We start from the raw sequence: 18,998 nt of genomic DNA on the forward strand, positions 1-18,998 counted from the left end.
ACGTTTGCCACAAGAGTAATAGTATAAGTGTGTGATGTGTGAGTTAAAATAAAAGGTGCGCGACGTCTTTTATTTTTTAGAAGTTCTAAGGGTAGGGTGTGAAGAGCACATATGTGTGTGATGTCTACCTACAGATAGACGGTGGGTGCGAGAGGACTCGAGAGAGTTGTGACTCGTGAGGGTGCGTGTGTGCGTGAGAGAGGGGGCACGTATCAATGCAATGCATGTGTCCGTAAATCATATCTGACAAATTTTCGCCACAAGCCATTTCCTGACGAACGTCGTAAGAACCGTTAGATCGGCATCCAATGGTGTCAGTTTTGCCATGGCATTTAACAGAACAGCCACTCCTCCTACACACAAATCTTCCACGTGAGTGTTAGCAACTGCCGTATGCTCCTTCCTCCGTTCCAAAATGTAGTGCATATAGCTTTATTGAAAATTCAAACCTCGCAAACTTTTACCGCATTTTCGTATACCAAAATGCACATATAGAATATCCAGTATATCATTTCATTCATCTTCGAGAGGTAACTATAAAGATGGGGGAGTGTACAAAGAAAGACACTCGTATCACCTGTAGCAATTTCAACCATCCTTTGGTGTGGAGAAATATCATAGGAACTCTATATGATATGATTTTTATAGGATTGTTTCCTTTAGAGCCAACTGGTTCATAGGAATAGATTCATATACTCCACATTTCAAAGGAAAATAAACATGATATCATTTTTATAGCTTTAGAGCCACTTGGTTCATATGAATGGATTCCTATACTCCCACAATTTCAAAGGAAAATAAACATTAGTGTATATTCAATAGAAAAGTTCCTATGATGTGAACTAAATGACATCTCTTTTCTAATGCCTCCTCTTAGGAATTGAGATACATGTCATCTCTAGATTCAATAGAAAAGTTCCTATGATGTGAACCAAATGACATCTCTTTTCCAATCCCTACTCATAGGAATTGAGATACATGTCATCTCTTTCCCTACAACTTCCATGTATACATCTTCTATTCCTAAATAGCTAGTACAACCCACTAGTAGCTTTTTTCCTGGACATGCAACTATGGCACAAGAACACGTCATGCATGCAAGTCATAAATCACATTGTTTTTGTACTCTATGCATGCAAGCACCACATCATCAATTCGTGCAGGTTACTCATAAGTTATTTCTTGCATTAGATTTTGTATTGACAATGTATGTGTTGGTCACGTGCACACATATGTAGTTCACATTCATATTTTTGTTAGAAATGTCATTCTTTTAACTACAATTCATTTTTTTGTATTACATTTTCATTTTAAGCATACATTCACTTCCCATTAGTTATAGATGTTTTTGGAGGAACTTTTATGCATTATTTTCAGTAGCAAGTTTCACGCGCCCGCGGGTATATCAAAATGCAGGGCCCATGCATCATTGCCTTTCGGTCGAACCTACATCCACAATTTTTGGTACGTATATCTCCACTGGTCCCCAAACCCAAAATGCTGCCTCGTTCCCATAAAACCAAGCGGCCCACCCTTATTAAGGCGTCGACTCGAACTCAATCCCTCTCCTGTTTACTACGGCATGGCCCCGCATGCCGTAGTACTCCTACAGACCCTACACGCCGCACGCATCATCGGTTTTCTTCAAGAGGACGAGGGAGAAGCGGATTTGTAGTGGAGGATCCTACCCTAGGGCGCCCTAGGTAGCTGCCGCACGCATCATTGGTTTTCTTTTTTCTTTATGATCTTACGCCCTAGAGTGAAATGATGGTTTCTTTATGCTCTTACGCCCCTCATCGCTCATTTACTACTATTGCGCCGCTACGACCGGGGTGCCTCCAAGTCCAACCGCTGCTCCGAACTGTAATTTGGTGCATCGCACGTGGAACAAGACGATGGATGAGCCACATGCCGGCCAAAGGGGTCCTGTTAAGTGTGTCGCCATTTCGTGTGCGGACTGACCCTGCTGAGTTGCTACGCCAACACGACAGGAGCAGCCTACCACTTGGTTTTGCTCCTTGGTGAATCCCGACTACATTGATCTAAAAAGACACTACTCCTCCGTCCCGGTTTATAGGGCGTGCACGTAGTTCTAGGTCATCCATTTGACTAACTAGATATGAGTTATATGTCACAAAAAGTATATCATTGGATTCTTAAGCGGATGTAGATTCTAAACATATATTTTTCATCACATATAATACATTTATAGCTTGTTAAATTCTCAACCTAGAACGACGTGCATGCCCTATAATTCGAGACGAAGGAAGTAGTAAAAATGAGGTGATTTTACCGAGCGGTGGGCGGGGGAGCATGGCCTATCATGCGGTCCCACGTGTCATGATGTACCAAGGTGATGCGCATCCCTCTTGAGGCAGAACAATGGCAGAAGCAATACGTGGTTTTCTTGAAGGAGATGATGGCGAAGCGGATTCAACGAAGTGTGAAAGAATGATTGCTTCGTCCGTCCGGGAGAATGGTGCGTCATTGTGGTTTGACGTCTCATTGCTCATTACTACTACTGGGCGCTATGACTGGGGTGCATACCCCCTGCTGTTCTGCACTATTATTTGGTGCATGACACATCGACCCGGTTGCTATATGTCCCACATGTCGGCGAGAGGAAGTACAGAATTCATGAAAGAGAGTGTCTCCACTCTTTTAGTACGATGGAGGAGTACAAGACACGGCTTGGTTTTTGCTGCTTCACGCGATCCATCGATACAAACCCAAACTAAAAAAAGGCAAGGGCAGGTATTTTCCCGCGTGGCAGGCAGGGGAGTTTGGCATAGTCTATTCGAGGCAATGACGCAGGAAGGGAAACAAGCAAATAAAGGTTGAGCGAATTAGTTTGGGAAAATCTGATTTTACGGAGTACGTACCCACAATGGAGGTAGTACTACTTACTACTCCCTCATTTCCGGTTTATAGGGCTCATCTAAAAAATTCGTTTTTCCGTTTTATAAGTCTCAGTTCTACTAGTAGTACATACCATCACATTTTTGGATTTCGAGGTGCATTAAATCACCGGATGCAAGCAGTATCAAGAGAAAACTCACCAATGCATATATAAGTTCATGGCAATTTAGCGGTCATGCATGCATTCATTGTAATTAATGTATTGGTAAACATAACTTTTTGAGAAAAATGAGCGTACTAATTAAGTACTTGTGCAAACTACGAAATTAATTCCACCACTCACCGTCTACCTTGGTTGGAGAGATTTTGAAATTGATCCATAAAACCGGTGTCGGCGTCCTGGGAACGGGGGTGCCCAGACTTGCGTGCCTGCGGCCCACGGCGTGGCTCCACCAACGGCCCGGTACGGCCCAGCTTCGGCAACAACTACTCAAGATCCTCGCGAGGGGCCAAGCCTCGTGAGGCGGACGACACCAAGATCTCCCTGGGGGCGGCCTCGCTAGGCTGGCTCCCGAGGAGCGGAGATATCTATGCAGGGGGCACCTCGCGAGGTTCATATGACGTGAGCCGTGACGACCAAGGCCAGGCGGGCGCCAGCGGGCGCATTGTACCAGTTTCCCCTTTGGTGCTAAAGAGGCAAGCGCAGGCGAGGAGTCCCGAGGCATCAAGCAAAGGTTTCCATATCAGTGCAACAAGACCAAGACTAGCAGGACGGCAGGACGGAGGTCATCGCGGAGCCCACGGCAGCGTCACCACCTGAGCCTTTGCCAGGCGAAGACTACTTTTGTCAGGATAACTAGTACTAGTTGTCTCCCTTCAAAATTGGCCGTTGTGGGATCCCTTCCCGCCTAGATTTGGGAAGAGGACCAAGGCCACTATAAATAGGACTAGCCACCACCGTAGGAGGCATCTCATCTGGGATCGGAGCCATTCCATCCTCACACCCACCAGCTCATCGAGCTCAAGAACACCTCTCCTCCTGAGGCTATTCATCCGCTGTACTAGTTCATCCTCAGCCCTCGAGGCAATCCACCACCACACTAGAGTAGGGTATTACACCACGCGGTGGCCCGAACCAGTATAAACCTCTGTGTCTCGTGTTCTTTGGGTTCGTCAAGCTAGGCCGTGGAATCGTTGGGTAGACAGGCCGGGGAGAAAGAGTCCTTCGTGTGCATCCCAGAGTTCGAACCTCTCAAGGGTCTGCGGAACCCTGAATCCGACATTTGGCGCGCCAGGTAGGGGTGCGCCGAAGCTTTCTCCTCCATCGATCGACCCGCCATCACCCCATGGTTCCGATGTCTGACGATCCGAGGACCTCTGCCGACCACTGGGCTGCCTGGCCCGCCCGGGCGCCATCGTCCGCTCAAGAAGACCTCAACTCCGCACTCTAGGCGGCCCGCGCACCACCCAACACCCCCGGGAGCAGGCGGCGTGGACCGGCACCCTCTGCCCTCACGCCGCGGCGCACGCGCGCCACCACGCGATCTTCAGGCTATGCTGCGGCAACGACACCACACACCCGACGGGAACAGGCGAACATGCGAGCCGCACTCATCGTGGCGCGGGAGCTGCTGCGATGCAGGTTGGCAGAGAGCGGCCGCGATGCACTGCTGGAGCACGTCGCCGAACTGCTGGACGCTGCCTGTAGAGGTACGCCGCCTTTCTGCTCCTTGGCCGCGCCTCAGGTTGTGGCGGAAGCGCGCGCGAGGCCCCGGCGAGCTCGTGCGCCCGCTGGGGCGCCAGGGGTATCCAACAACACCAACACACACTACAAAAAAGACACTTCCGTGATGATATGTGTTTGTCACAGTAGGTCACGTTTTCTGTCATGCATGTACATCCATGACAAATTTATGACAGAATCAAGATAGTCATACCTGTGCTGTCGTAGAAGTGTTCCATGACATTACCAAAATTATCATCATAGAAGTGTCCACTTCCATGACGATAAATCGCGCGTCATGGAAGTGCTTTTGTCAAGGGTGACCGACATGTGGCATCCACCGTAACGGAACGCCGTTAAGCTATCGGGTCCGGTTTTGGATCCGATAACCCGCTAACAGCCCGGACCAATGAGGATTTTCCACGTGTAAAATTCTCATTGGCCGGAGGAAACACGTGTTGGCTCACCATTGGGACAGATGTCATCCATTCATTGGACAGGAGGTGCCTATGATACGTCGACACGTGGCACGACCCAACAGAGGCCCATTCCGGTGAAAAGGCCGGCCCGTTTGACTTGGTCAAAAGGTAACGGGCCGGCCTACGGAAAGCCTGTTAACGGCCTGTTCGTATATAGCCCATTTACGGCCCGCTAACTCACGGCCTGTTACGGCCTATCCGAATTAAGCCCAGTAGCTTCATCTGGGCCTTCCAATATGATTCCAGCCCGTTGTAACTTCCGGCCCATGTATGGCCCATGATGTCTTTCGGCCCATACGAGACCATTTGTAACTCTTGGCCCATTAACGACCCGTGGTGAATCTGGCCCGCAATGAACAGTGTACCCCTTTATACCCATTAACGACCCATTATTCCATTGGGCCGTTTCCAACCCGTCTTATCTTTCGGCCTTCTCAGGGCCCATTTATTCTTGGGCTCATTTCCAGCATTCGGTTACTTACGGCCCGTCATTGGCCTTTTCTGCCTGTGGGCCAAATTCAGCCCTTGGTTACAATCGGCCCGTTTGCGGCCCGTTACTCCGTTGGGCCACTTTCATAACGTCATCAAATACGGCCGATTAACGACGACCTGTTATTGTCGGCCCATGAACGGATGATTCCAAATCTAGCCCGTTTACGGCCCATAATGCGGTCTGTTATTGGCCCATGTTTGGCCTATCGATCATACGACACGTAGAAGGCCCATTGATGCTACGGCCCGTAAAAGGCCCATTGATGCTACGGCCCGTAGAAGGCCAATTCTTTCTACGGCCCTAAGAAGGCCCATTGTTTCTACAGCCCGTAGGAGGCCCATGGTAACTACAGTAAATATGTAGCCCATGGTTATTGTGGCCAAGTTTTAAAAAATAGGTTATTGCGGCCACTAGCAAACCGCGAAAAAAGAACAACACTGACTACAAGCAAACAAATAAACAAGACAACAAGGAAATAAATAAGCAAGCAGTTTACGCTAGGCTATCACGGCTATTTCACATATCACATCCACTGGGCATCAAAGTTCGCCACCAGTGCAAATATAGGGAACAAAGCAGCATATCATATACTGTAACATCCCAAATTTTCAATTTGGAATGTTATACATAGGTCACCATATCCATATCATATTTTATTTGCATTTTTGGTTTTGATCCTAGAAATTCTAAGCAACTCAAGGACCCACGGAGAGAGTTGGGGATTCATTTATTTTCATATTTGAATTTTTCTCAAATATTGAAAAGAGGATCATTTTGGTTTTAATTTTTTTCTCTCCAAAATATTTCTAATATTAAAAATAAAAGAGAGGAGATAAAATGACTTCTCCAAAATAAAAGAAATATTGGAGGAAATGTTAAAATCAAATAAATAATTTATTTAGATTTTATTTGTTATTTTATTTGAATTAGAAAAATATGCATTTTTCAAAATTGCATTTTTAGGCCAGAAAAATGTTCATTTTGTTCTAAATATTTTATTTAGACGGTGAAAATTGATTTTGGCATTTTTAGAATTATTTATATATTTATTTAGGATTTTTCTTTTTGGCGGAATTTATTTTATATAAAAACGCGCGAACCGCCTTTGGGCCACGCCCGAGCCGGACTGCTCCCGCCCAGCCTTTATAAGGCGAGGCCCGAGGCCGCCCCAGCCCCAAGCCGCCAGCCCACCCAAGCCGCCAGCCCACCCAAGCCCCCCGAAACCCTAGCCGCCACCGCCGGAGTTCACCGCCGCCGTTGACTTCGTCGCCGCTGGTTTTTTCAGTTTAGGTATAAACCGTTCGGTTTTTTAAAACCCTAGATCGGTTTTATTTTATTTTATTAGATCGGTTCGGTTTTCTTCGGTTAGTTCTAATTTACGAAAATACGTTCGTTAGTTCGTTTTAACGAACGAATTCGTTCGTTAGTCTCTGTTAGCGGACTTTCGTCCGACAGTATTTTCTTTTTCTGTTTTATTTTTGCCAGTGACCTATCCGCGATTATTTTTATCGCAGATTAGCCCCTGATCTTCAAACCCTCGCAACTTTTTAACCGTTCGTCCAAATCCAGTGAAACCAACGCCAAAATCTTTGTCTCGAACCCCTCTTTCTGGTTAATCAACTTGAACATGATTTTGACAATTTAAAATTTGGTTTCAAGCAGATTTGTATTTGAAGTTCTTTTGACCGGAGTTTCAGTTCCGTAGCTCCGATTCGATTGATTCTTTTTGCAAATCGAAGTTCTTCAGTTGAAATTTCAGATTGCATCTTTTTATTTGAGTTTTACCCTTGCATGTATGAGTGCTTATGTATGCTATTGTTTGTTTGTGATAGAATTCCCGGAGTGCGAAGCGTGCTACTACGAGTCTCTAGGTTTTGCGGATCGTCAGCAAGGCAAGTAACACTTTGATCATACCCCTTTATTACCCAGTTTTTATGCATTAGTTACAATCCTCAAACACTGCATGATTAGGATGTGATTAACATGTGGGTATTGGGAAGTAGATGATGAAGTAGAACCTATTGCCCTTTTATTATCAAACCCTTGGGAGTTACTTCTAGGTTATGCTTAGGTTGCTATGCTATGCCCGTAGACGTGGTTTAGTTTGAGTGATCCATGACAGATGTGAGATTGTTAATTAATGGTTAACGTAAGGTGGCTACTTAAATACACATCTGGGTGGATTGGTTGCGGGCACCTGGGGATATACCAGTGTTGTCCTTTGGTTCGCCACCCAGGCTCAAAGGGATCATAAGATCATTCATGCTAGAAACTTCCGTGTGTAGCCACAAGCTATTATGGGCTCTAGCATAGTTGAGTATGTTGCATGACCTCTTTCAGTGGTAGACTAGCAGATGTAGGGGATGTAGGTTGGTACTGTCTACCCAGAGTAAAGAGTTAATGTTTCTGAAAGACTGTGTCTCGGTCATCCGTTTCTCAAGCACCATGTAGTGCGATGAATCCAACGGAGGAGATCGAGTCTTGTGGGGAAAAGTGCGCAAACCTCTGTAGAGTGTACAAACTAATCGTGGTTAGCCGTGTCCCCGGTTATGGACATCTTGAGTATCTGGTTCTTGGATTATCATGTTGATCTCATCACTCTAAATTAATTTGTTGGGTTGTTAATTACTGTTTAATTGGGATTGAGATGGGGGTACCATTCTCAATGTTTATCAACTACCAAGATAGTTAAATAAAATATATTCCTTTGATGTAGGAAAAATTTGGCTTTTCGCAAAACATCATAACCATAGAGCCCCCACAAGCCATATATGCATGTAGTGATAGCATTTACCTGTTCATTGCTCTACTGTGTTATATTGCCAGCATATTCCATGTGCTGACCCGTTTCGGGCTGTAACATATCATGTTGCAGACTTTTCAGACGAAGAGTAAGGTGCGCTAGGTCGTTGTTGTGCACTCAGCTATACCGTTGGAGTTGATGGACTCACTTTGCCTTCCAAGTCTTCCGCTGTTATCTTATTTAGATGGCCTTAAGCCATATTATTGTAATAAGTTCACTTTTGAGACATTCAATGTAATAAGTGTGTGATTGCACTCTGTTATAAATCCTTCAAGTACTGTGTGTGTCACCATTATCGATCCAGGGATGACACTTATGCACAGAGATTTGACCGCCTGAGGTCAGATCGCTACAAGGTGGTATCAGAGCACACGCTGATTGTAGGACACGGCCACTAAGATAAGCCATAGGTCACTCTTCTCTACTCATTTCTGACTCCTCTCCATTTTCCACTCTATATGATGGCGGACTCAAGGAACAAGTTTGCACAACCGGATGAAGACACCCCTTTTGGGAGACACTTGAAGGAAGTCACTAGGTACCTGAATATCAGAATACCAAGCTTCACCGGGACCTACACCGCCACTTTACCAGAAGAGGAGCGTTGGATGATTCGAATTCAAGTTCCAGGAAGGACCTTCACGCCAGTTACTGAACCCATAGAGTTTTCCTTTGATGCACCAACCTGGAGTTTAGGTAAGAGCATGGCAGCCCACATCGCCATGGGACGCATCGGCGAAGTTTATCACAAGGATCTTAAGGACACCATCTACCAGATATGTGGGCGCCGAGATGAGCAATGGGAGACCCCGCGCCAGGAGGAGATGATGACCATCCCGAGGACATTCGTTCTAAAGACTACATCATCATCGACGACACCGACTCCGACCCCGACAGTAGTAATGATGATTATGAAGACGAAGCTGGAGCGGATATCATGGAATCTTCCACCGATCAAAATTTCTAGTCGACCACCACATTATCAGTAGTATTTCCCCATGTATATAGTAGTAGTCCGAGCACTGTAACGATAGTTAGATCGATTGTATGCCCTTGTTTGAATTGATTGGTGTGATATGATTGTGTTTGTCTCATGTGCATATGGGTAGTGCTTTCTCACTAGACCTCATTCTATTCTAATCTCTCCCCTCTAAACCCATCAGATGCCTCCGAGACGTGACCCCGGATTTGTCTTCCCACCGGAGCTCACTCAGTTGATCCAACAGCAGAATGCCTTGATGCAGTTACTAGTCTAGAACCAAGGCAACAACAACAACAACCCCCCACTGCCACCACCTCTAGTTGACAACTTAGCCCGTTTTCTGAGGTTGCAGCCGCCGGTGTTTTCCAGTAGCACCGAGCCAATAGTTGCGCATGACTGGCTACGCAGGATTGGAAGGGAGTTGACCACCCCAGGTTGCACAGATGAGAAGGTGCGTTTTGCCGCACATCATTTGGATGGACCCGCAGCCTCATGGTGGGAGAATTACACATCCACTTTCCCTATAGCCAATGTCACTTGGGAGCAGTTCCAGCAAGCATTCCGCACAGCACATGTCTCAACTGGAGCTATGACCATGAAGAAGCGTGAGTTCCGCAACTTACGCCAGGGAAACTGTACTGTGGGGCAGTACGTGGATGAGTTCAGTAAGTTAGCTCGCTACGCCCCAGATGATGTGGCCACAGATGCCGCGAAGCAGAAGAAGTTTATGGAAGGGTTGAATGATGAGATGAGTATGCAGTTAATGGTGGCAACATTTGCGAACTACCAGGAGTTGGTAGATAGGGCTCTTATGATTGAAGGGAAGCAGCAGCAGATTGAGAGCCGCAAAAGGAAGTATGGACAAGGGAAGTACAATTCAGGAGCTTAGCAGAAGCCTCGTTTTACCCTGAACTCGGGAGGATATACCCATAACCATGGGGGCCATACCCATAATGGAGGAAGTTCACATAACCACAGTGGCCCCAAGAATGGAAATGGGAATGGAGCAGGCAGCAACCAGAACCGCTCTAACCCAGCCACACCCGCCAAGAAGGACCAAGTCACATTACTTGTTTCAAGTGCGGGAAGACTGGACACTATGCCAATGCGTGCCCTGAAGCAAAGAATGGTAATGGCAATGGAAGCTCTGGGAATAAGCCCAATCCCTTCACGAGAGGTCAGGTGAACCACATCAATGTGGAGGAGGTTGAAGAGCAGCCTGACGCAGTTATCGGTAAGTTTTTGGTTAAGTCATTTACCGCTCTTGTTCTTTTTGATACTGGTGCATCGCATTCATACATATCAAGGGGATTTGTGGACAAGTTTAAGTTACCCACCTTAGCCCTTAGGTCACCCATGCTAGTAAGCTCACCAGGAGCAGAGTATATGGCCAGCCGATGGTGTGATCGGTTACGCTTAACCATTGGTAGCCATGTTTTTCCCTCAGACCTAATAATTTTGGAGTCCCAAGGATTGGATGTGATACTAGGCACGGATTGGCTATCGAAGTACGGAGGAAACATTGGCTGTGCTAGTAGGTCAATTCTGCTCACCACCCCGGAGGGAAAAATGATTAAGTATGTATCCAGGCATGCGCCAAGGAGAACCCAAGCAAATTCCCTCTCAGGAGTTGATCAGGAGGAAGTGCCTGTAGTGAAGGATTATCCGGATGTATTTCCAGAGGAGCTACCAGGCATGCCGCCGGATCGAGACATTGAGTTTTTGATAGAGCTATTGCCAGGCACTGGACCGATATCGAAGAGACCATACCGGATGCCCGCAAATGATATGGAGGAGATTAAGAAGCAGATTAAGGAGTTATTGGAGAAAGGTTACATTCGACGAAGTTCGTCACCGTAGGGAGCACCAGTGCTTTTGGTTGAGAAGAAGGATGGATCTTTGAGAATGGTTGTTGATTATCGTGCATTAAATGAAGTGACGATCAAGAACAAGTACCCACTACCGACGATCAGTGATTTGTTTGACCAGCTACAAGGAGCTAAAGTATTCTCCAAGATCGATCTACGATCAGGATACCACCAGTTGAAGATCCGAGAACAGGATATACCCAAGACAGCCTTCACCACAAGGTACGGGCTATATGAGTACACAGTTATGTCATTTGGATTGACTAACACCCCTGCCTATTTCATGAGTATGATGAATAAGGTGTTCATGGAGTTCTTGGATAAGTTTGTTGTGGTGTTCATTGATGATATCTTGGTATACTCGAAGAATGAAGAGGAACACAAGGAGCATTTGCGTTTAGTTCTCGAGAAGCTCAGGGAACATCAGTTGTATGCCAAGTTCAGCAAATGTGAGTTTTGGTTGAAGGAAGTGGGATTTCTTGGACATGTTATATCAGGAGAAGGTATAGCAGTGGATCCTACCAAGGTTAAGTCAGTCACCGATTGGCTAGCACCCACCTCAGTTGGAGAGATCCGCAGTTTTCTTGGACTCGCGGGATATTATCGGAGATTCATTGAGAATTTTTCCAAGATTGCGAAGCCCATGGCGGAGTTGTTGAAGAAAGACACTAAGTTTAAGTGGACAGATGAATGTGAGGCAAGTTTTCAGGAATTGAAGAAACATTTGGTTACAACCCCAATGCTGATTCTTCCGGATATACGGAAGGATTTCCAAGTGTATTGCGACGCTTCTCGCTTAGGACTTGGAGGTGTACTTATGCAAGACGGAAGAGTTGTTTCATATGCCTCGCGTCAGCTTCGACCGCATGAGTTGAATTATGCCACACATGATTTGGAGTTAGCAGCTGTGGTTCATGCACTCAAGACCTGGAGACATTTTCTTATTGGAAACCGTTGTGATGTGTACACGGATCACAAGAGTTTGAAGTACATTTTCACATAGAAGGAGCTGAATCTCAGGCAAAGGAGATGGTTGGAGCTTATAAAGGATTATGATATGAAGTTGCATTATCACCCAGAAGAGGCCAATGTCGTAGCAGACGCTTTGAGCCGGAAGAGTTATGCCAACACCCTCATGAGCGGAGGATTACCCAAGGAGTTAGTCGAAGATCTTAGGGAGCTTTGTTTGGAGATAGTCCCTAGAGGTTTTGTTGCAGCAATGGAGGTTCAGTCAACATTATTGGGAAAGATTCGAGAGGCTCAGAAGGATGATAAGGAAATTGCTGAGATAAAGGAGAAGATGAGCAAAGGAAAATCCAAGGGTTTTCGTGAGGATGAGCACGACACCTTGTGGTTTGAGGACCGTGTATATGTACCCAATAATGCTGAGATCAGGAAGTTAATACTTCAGGAAGCTCATGACTCACCACACTTGATACACCCCGGAAACACCTAGATGTATTTGGATTTAAAGGAGCATTTCTGGTGGACTGGTATGAAGAAGGATATTGCCGAGTATGTAGCCGTATGTGATGTATGTCAGAGAGTGAAGGCAGAACATCAGAAGCCAGCAGGATTACTGCAACCTATGCCGATACCCGAATGGAAGTGGGATAAGCTTGGCATGGATTTCATCACCGGATTACCCAGGACCCGACCGGGAGATGATTCTACATGGGTAGTAGTTTACCATTTGACCAAAGTGGCTCACTTTATCCCAGTGAAAACCACCTATACAAGTGCAAAGTTGGCCAAGATATATATGACCAGGATCGTATGTCTGCATGGGGTTCCGAGGACCATCGTATCAGATAGACGAACACAGTTTACCTCGAAGTTTTGGAATCAGCTGCACCATACTTTGGGTACCAGGCTAGAGTTTAGTACAACCTTTCATCCGTAGACAGATGGATAAACCGAGAGAGTCAATCAGATTCTGGAGGACATGTTGAGAGCTTGTGCGCTAGATTATGGATCTAGTTGGGATGATAATTTGCCCCACGCGGAGTTCTCATACAACAACAGCTACCAGGCCAGTTTGAAGATGGCACCTTTCGAAGCTTTGTACGGAAGGAGGTGCAGGACACCGTTGATGTGGGATGAAGTTGGAGACCGTAAGTTGTTTGGACCGGATTTGATCAAAGAGTCCGAAGACAAGGTTAAGTTGATTCGAGATAGACTGAAGGTAGCTCAGTCCAGGTAGAAGAGTTATGCAGATTCAAAATGCAAGGAGGTAGTCTATGAAATCGGAGATAGAGCATATCTTCGAGTGTCACCTCTGCGAGGAGTTAAACGCTTTGGAGTTAAGGGAAAGTTAGCTCCGAGATTTGTAGGACCATACCGAGTTTTGGAACGTATGGGAGAAGTGGCCTACAAGTTGGAGTTACCCGAAGGACTGTTAGGAGTTCATGATGGGTTTCATGTTTCTCAGTTGAAGAAGTGTCATGCAGAGATGGCCGATATTCCTCTGAGAGATACAGTGCCCTGGAAGCAATTCAGTTGGATGGTGATCTGACCTACGAGGACAAACCAGTCAAGATTCTCGAGTTTGCTAGCCGAGTCACACGCAGCAAGGTTATCAAGTTTTGCAAAGTTCAGTGGAGCCACCATACCGAGGATGAAGCCACCTAGGAGTGAGAGGAAGACCTACGGAAAGACCACCCACACCTATTTTCTAGCCAACCGGAATCTCGAGGGCGAGATTCATCTTAAGGGGGGTAGGTTTGTAACATCCCAAATTTTCAATTTGGAATGTTATACATAGGTCATCATATGCATATCATATTTTATTTGCATTTTTGGTTTTGATCCTAAAAATTCTAAGCAACTCAAGGACCCACGGAGAGAGTTGGGGATTTCATTTATTTTCATATTTGATTTTTTCTCAAATATTGAAAAGAGGATCATTTTGGTTTTAATTATTTTTCTCTCTAAAATATTTCCAATATTAAAAATAAAAGAGAGGAGATAAAATGACTTCTCCGAAATAAAAGAAATATTGGAGGAAAAATGTTAAAATCAAATAAATAATTTATTTGTTATTTTATTTGAATTAGAAAAATATGCATTTTTCAAAATTGCATTTTTAGGCCAGAAAAATGTTCACTCTGTTCTAAATGTTTTATTTAGACGACAAAAATTGTTTTTGGCATTTTTAGAATTATTTATATATATATTTAGGATTTTTCCTTTCGGCGGAATTTATTTTATAAAAAAACGCGCGAACCGCCTTTGGGCCGTGCCCGAGCCTGACTGCTCCCGCCCAGCCTTTATAAGGCGAGGCTCGAGGCCGCCCCAGCCCCAAGCCGCCAGCCCACCCGAGCCCCCCGAAACCCTAGCCGCCGCCGCGCCTCGAGATCCACGCCGCCGCCGCCGTCGGAGTTCGCTGCCTCCGCCGGAGTTCGCCGCTGCCGTTGACTTCGTCGCCGCCGTTTTTTTTCGGTTTAGGTATTAACCGTTCGTTTTTTAAAAACCCTAGATCGGTTTTTTATTTTATTAGATCGGTTCGGTTTTCTTTGGTTAGTTCTAATTTACGAACATTCGTTCGTTAGTTCGTTTTAATGAACGAATTCGTTCGTTAGTTTCTGTTAGCGGACGTTCGTCCGATAGATTTTTATTTTTCTGTTTTATTTTCACCAGGGACTTATCCGCGATTATTTTTATCGCAGATTAGCCCCTGATCTTCAAACCCTCACAACTTTTTAATCGTTCGTCCAAATCCAGTGAAACCAACGCCAAAATCTTCGTCTCGAACCCCTCTTTCTTGTTAATCAACTTGAACATGGTTTTGACAATTTAAAATTTGGTTTCAAGCAGATTTATATTCGAAGTTCTTTTGACCGTAGTTTCAGTTCCGTAGCTACGATTCGATTGATTCTTTTTGCAAATCGAAGTTCTTCAGTTGAACTTTCAGATTGGATATTTTTATTTGAGTTTTACCCTTGCATCTATGCTTGAGTGCTTATGTATGCTATTGTTTGTTTGTGATAGAATTCCCGGAGTGCGAAGCGTGCTACTACGAGTCTCTAGGTTTTGCGGATCGTCAGCAAGGCAAGTAACACTTTGATCATACCCCTTTATTACCCAGTTTTTATGCATTAGTTACAATCCTCAAACACTGCATGATTAGGATGTGATTAACATGTGGGTATTGGGAAGTAGATGATGAGGTAGAACCTATTGCCCTTTTATTATCAAACCCTTGGGAGTTACTTCTACGTTATGCTTAGGTTGCTATGCCCATAGACGTGGTCTGAGTGATACATGACATATGTGAGATTATTAATTAATGGTTAACTTAAGGTGGCTACTTAAATACACATCTAGGTGGATTGGTTGCGGGCACCTGGGGATATACCAGTGTTGTCCTTTGGTTCGCCACCCAGGCTCAAAGGGATCATAATATCATTCATGCTAGAAACTTCCGTGTGCAGCCACAAGCTATTATGGGCTCTAGCATAGTTGAGTATGTTGCATGACCTCTTTCAGTGGTAGACTAGCAGATGTAGGGGATGTAGGTTGGTACTGTCTACCCAGAGTAAAGAGTTAATGTTTCTAAAAGACTGTGTCTCGGTCATCTGTTTCTCAAACACCATGTAGTGCGAGAAATCCAACAGAGGAGATCGAGTCTTGTGGGGAAAAGTGCGCAAACCTCTGCAGAGTGTACAAACTAATCATGGTTAGCCGTGTCCCCGGTTATGGACATCTTGAGTATCTGGTTCTTGGATTATCATGTTGATCTCATCACTCTAAATTAATTTGTTGGGTTGTTAATTACTGTTTAATTGGGATTGAGATGGGGGTACCATTTTCAATGTTTATCAACTACCATGATAATTAAATAAAATATATTCCTTTGATGTAGGAAAAAATTGGCTTTTCGCAAAACATCATAACCATAGAGCCTCCACCAGCCATATATGCATGTAGTGATAGCATTTACCTGTTCATTGCTCTACTGTGTTATATTGCCAGCACATTCCATGTGCTGACCCGTTTCGGGCTGCAACATATCATGTTGCAGACATTTCAGATGAAGAGTAAGGTGCGCTAGGTCGTTGTCATGCACTCAGCTATGCCGTTGGAGTTGATGGACTCACTTTATCTTCCAAGTCTTCCGCTGTTATCTTATTTAGATGGCCTTAAGCCATATTATTGTAATAAGTTCTCTTTTGAGACATTCAATGTAATAAGTGTGTGATTGCATGCTGTTATGAATCCTTCAAGTACTGTGTGTGTCAGCATGACCGATCCAGGGATGACACTTATGCACAGAGGTTTGACCGCCTGAGGTCGGATCGCTACATATACACTGGTTGTCAAATTTGGCGACCAGTGCAAATAAACGCCGCAGCAAAACAAGTCCAGAACTGAAACCACTTCAGAAGATCTCAAGAAACAATATCCTGGGTACCCATAATGCTGGCAAGATGCTTAGCAAGCTTATTAACTTTCTCTTGTTTGGCGCTTAAATCCTCCAGCGCTTGTTGTTGCACCAGAAAGTATGCATCTGAATTCTGCAGAGACTTCCTCGGTCCTTCAGCTTCCTGTCACAGCACATCTGATCGATGTCTTTCAACTTGAAGTTGAGACTCAAGAAGATGAACTGATTCAGGTAGCGAGTTCGAAGAGCTTGTGCCAGCAGTAGTGGCTAGTAACTCGAACACTACATCAAGACAGGACTTTTGGATTCTCTCGCTGTCATCAAGGTAGTTTTTATCAGCTTTCCTGGAGACCAACAGGGGTGTCTCACTATCTTGAACCTTATCTGTATTACTTCCTTTACCATTGCATAACGGGGTACTGTTCTCCAATATTTTGTCCGCATTCTAAAAGAGAAACAAGCAGACATATCATAGGTTTACCATGTTGTATATGAAACTCATTTTGGTAAATCAGTTCAGTAGTAAAGTGCACAGGATAACAACATGAAACAAACATATATCTATGTACCATGGTCACTTTATGGTCTATATCATTCTAGTTTTTGTTGCCAAATCAAGATAGAGACACAGTTCAAATAATATTTGTTCAAGACAAAGCAGAATAGACAGAATATAAGTGTGGGAAACTATAGATCAATAACAACACTTGTAATGTGCATGACATAAGAACATAACTGCTTATTCAATTGAAACTGAAATCAACATAGAGCAAGTTACAACAGCAAACCAGTTAAAGAAACAGGTTTAAAACATACCTGTTGCGCCATTGGAGTTTCAATTCCATCATTCAAATTTGAAAATAGTTGGTCTGAGTAAATACAGTGATGCAAGAGTAAAGGAGTATGAACCATAGCTACAAAACCTAACCTGAGAACAATTCTTCTTCTCCTTTGAGCGTTGAGTTGGGATTCGGAGTGGTGGTCCTCGTGCTTTGGGCACTGCAGTTCCCTTACTAACTACTCGTATTTGGGTGCTCGGTGGTGGAGACGGTGCTGTGTCAACTAGAACTGGGTTATTATCTGCTGGGGTTGGGGTTAGAAGGGGTGTAGCTGGTTCTCTGTCCAACTGGGTAGGGGTATAGTCTGCGAGAGTCTGGGTTATGTGTGGTGGGGCTGGTTCTTGGGCAAGTACAACCGTGGTTCTATCTGCATCAACTGGTAGCACTATCTTTTCTGAAGACCGTGTTGTTACTCCCTTAGATACTGCCATCACCCTCTCCAATTCAAATGTCTGATAAAGAAGAAAAGTAATTGAATGTACAGACATTGTATGATAGACAGGTGCAATGGACACTGGGGAATAAAAGAGGGCATGAAATAATTCACATTTATGTTGTCTAACCAAACAGGATAGCATGACACAATTTCACATATATGATGGATAACTAAACAGGATAGCATGACACAATTTCACATTATGATGGCTAACTAAAAAAGATGGAAAGACATAGTTCAAAACATGATGACTATGTAAACAGGATGACATGATATAACTATATAATGTGTTTATTAAATAGGTTGGCATGCCATAATTCACATACATGCCGCCTATGGAAACATGATAGCATGATATAATTCCCAGATAGAATGACATAATTCAAAACATGATGACTGTAAACACTAAACAGGATGAGATGATATAACTATATGATGTCTTTATTAAATGGGTTGCCATGCCATAATTCAGATAGATGCTGTGTATGTAAACATGATGGCATGATATAATTCAAATATATGATTTATATAGTAAGCAAGTAAGCAGATGGCAATCCATATATGATGTAAAAACTAAGCAATGCAAGACAACATGCATGAGATGGGTAATATAACCCTGCCAAGTTTGTGCATAGACCTCAGGGGGGAAATAGGACTGGTCATCAGTCTCTGAATCCTCCTCTGAGGAGCTCTCTGTATCCAGCAAGATGTCTGCTTCAGCAGGTAGCATTGTATGCTCTGAATACCTTGTTTTCACTCCAGATACTTCCATCACCGCTTCAAATGGCTGATGCACAGGAAGAGTAGTTGAATATACAATTGTTGTCGACAAATGGAACACGTAATACAAAAAATGATAGCATGATATAATTCACATACATGATGATTGGCTCAACAACATGGCATTGCATAATTCACATATATAATGCCTTTGCAACAAGATAGCATTGCATAATTCACATATATAATTTCTTGCAACAAGATGGCAATGCATAATTCACATATATGGTAATTAGACACTAAACAGGTGGCATTCACACAAAGCATGTCTAAAATAGTCCAATGACATAGCAATGCAAGACACCATACGGATGATATGAGCAACATAACCCTACCAAGTTAGAGCATACACC

Source organism: Triticum aestivum, chromosome 6D (genome assembly GCF_018294505.1).
Source record: "Triticum aestivum cultivar Chinese Spring chromosome 6D, IWGSC CS RefSeq v2.1, whole genome shotgun sequence".
NCBI classification, from domain to species: domain Eukaryota; kingdom Viridiplantae; phylum Streptophyta; class Magnoliopsida; order Poales; family Poaceae; genus Triticum; species Triticum aestivum.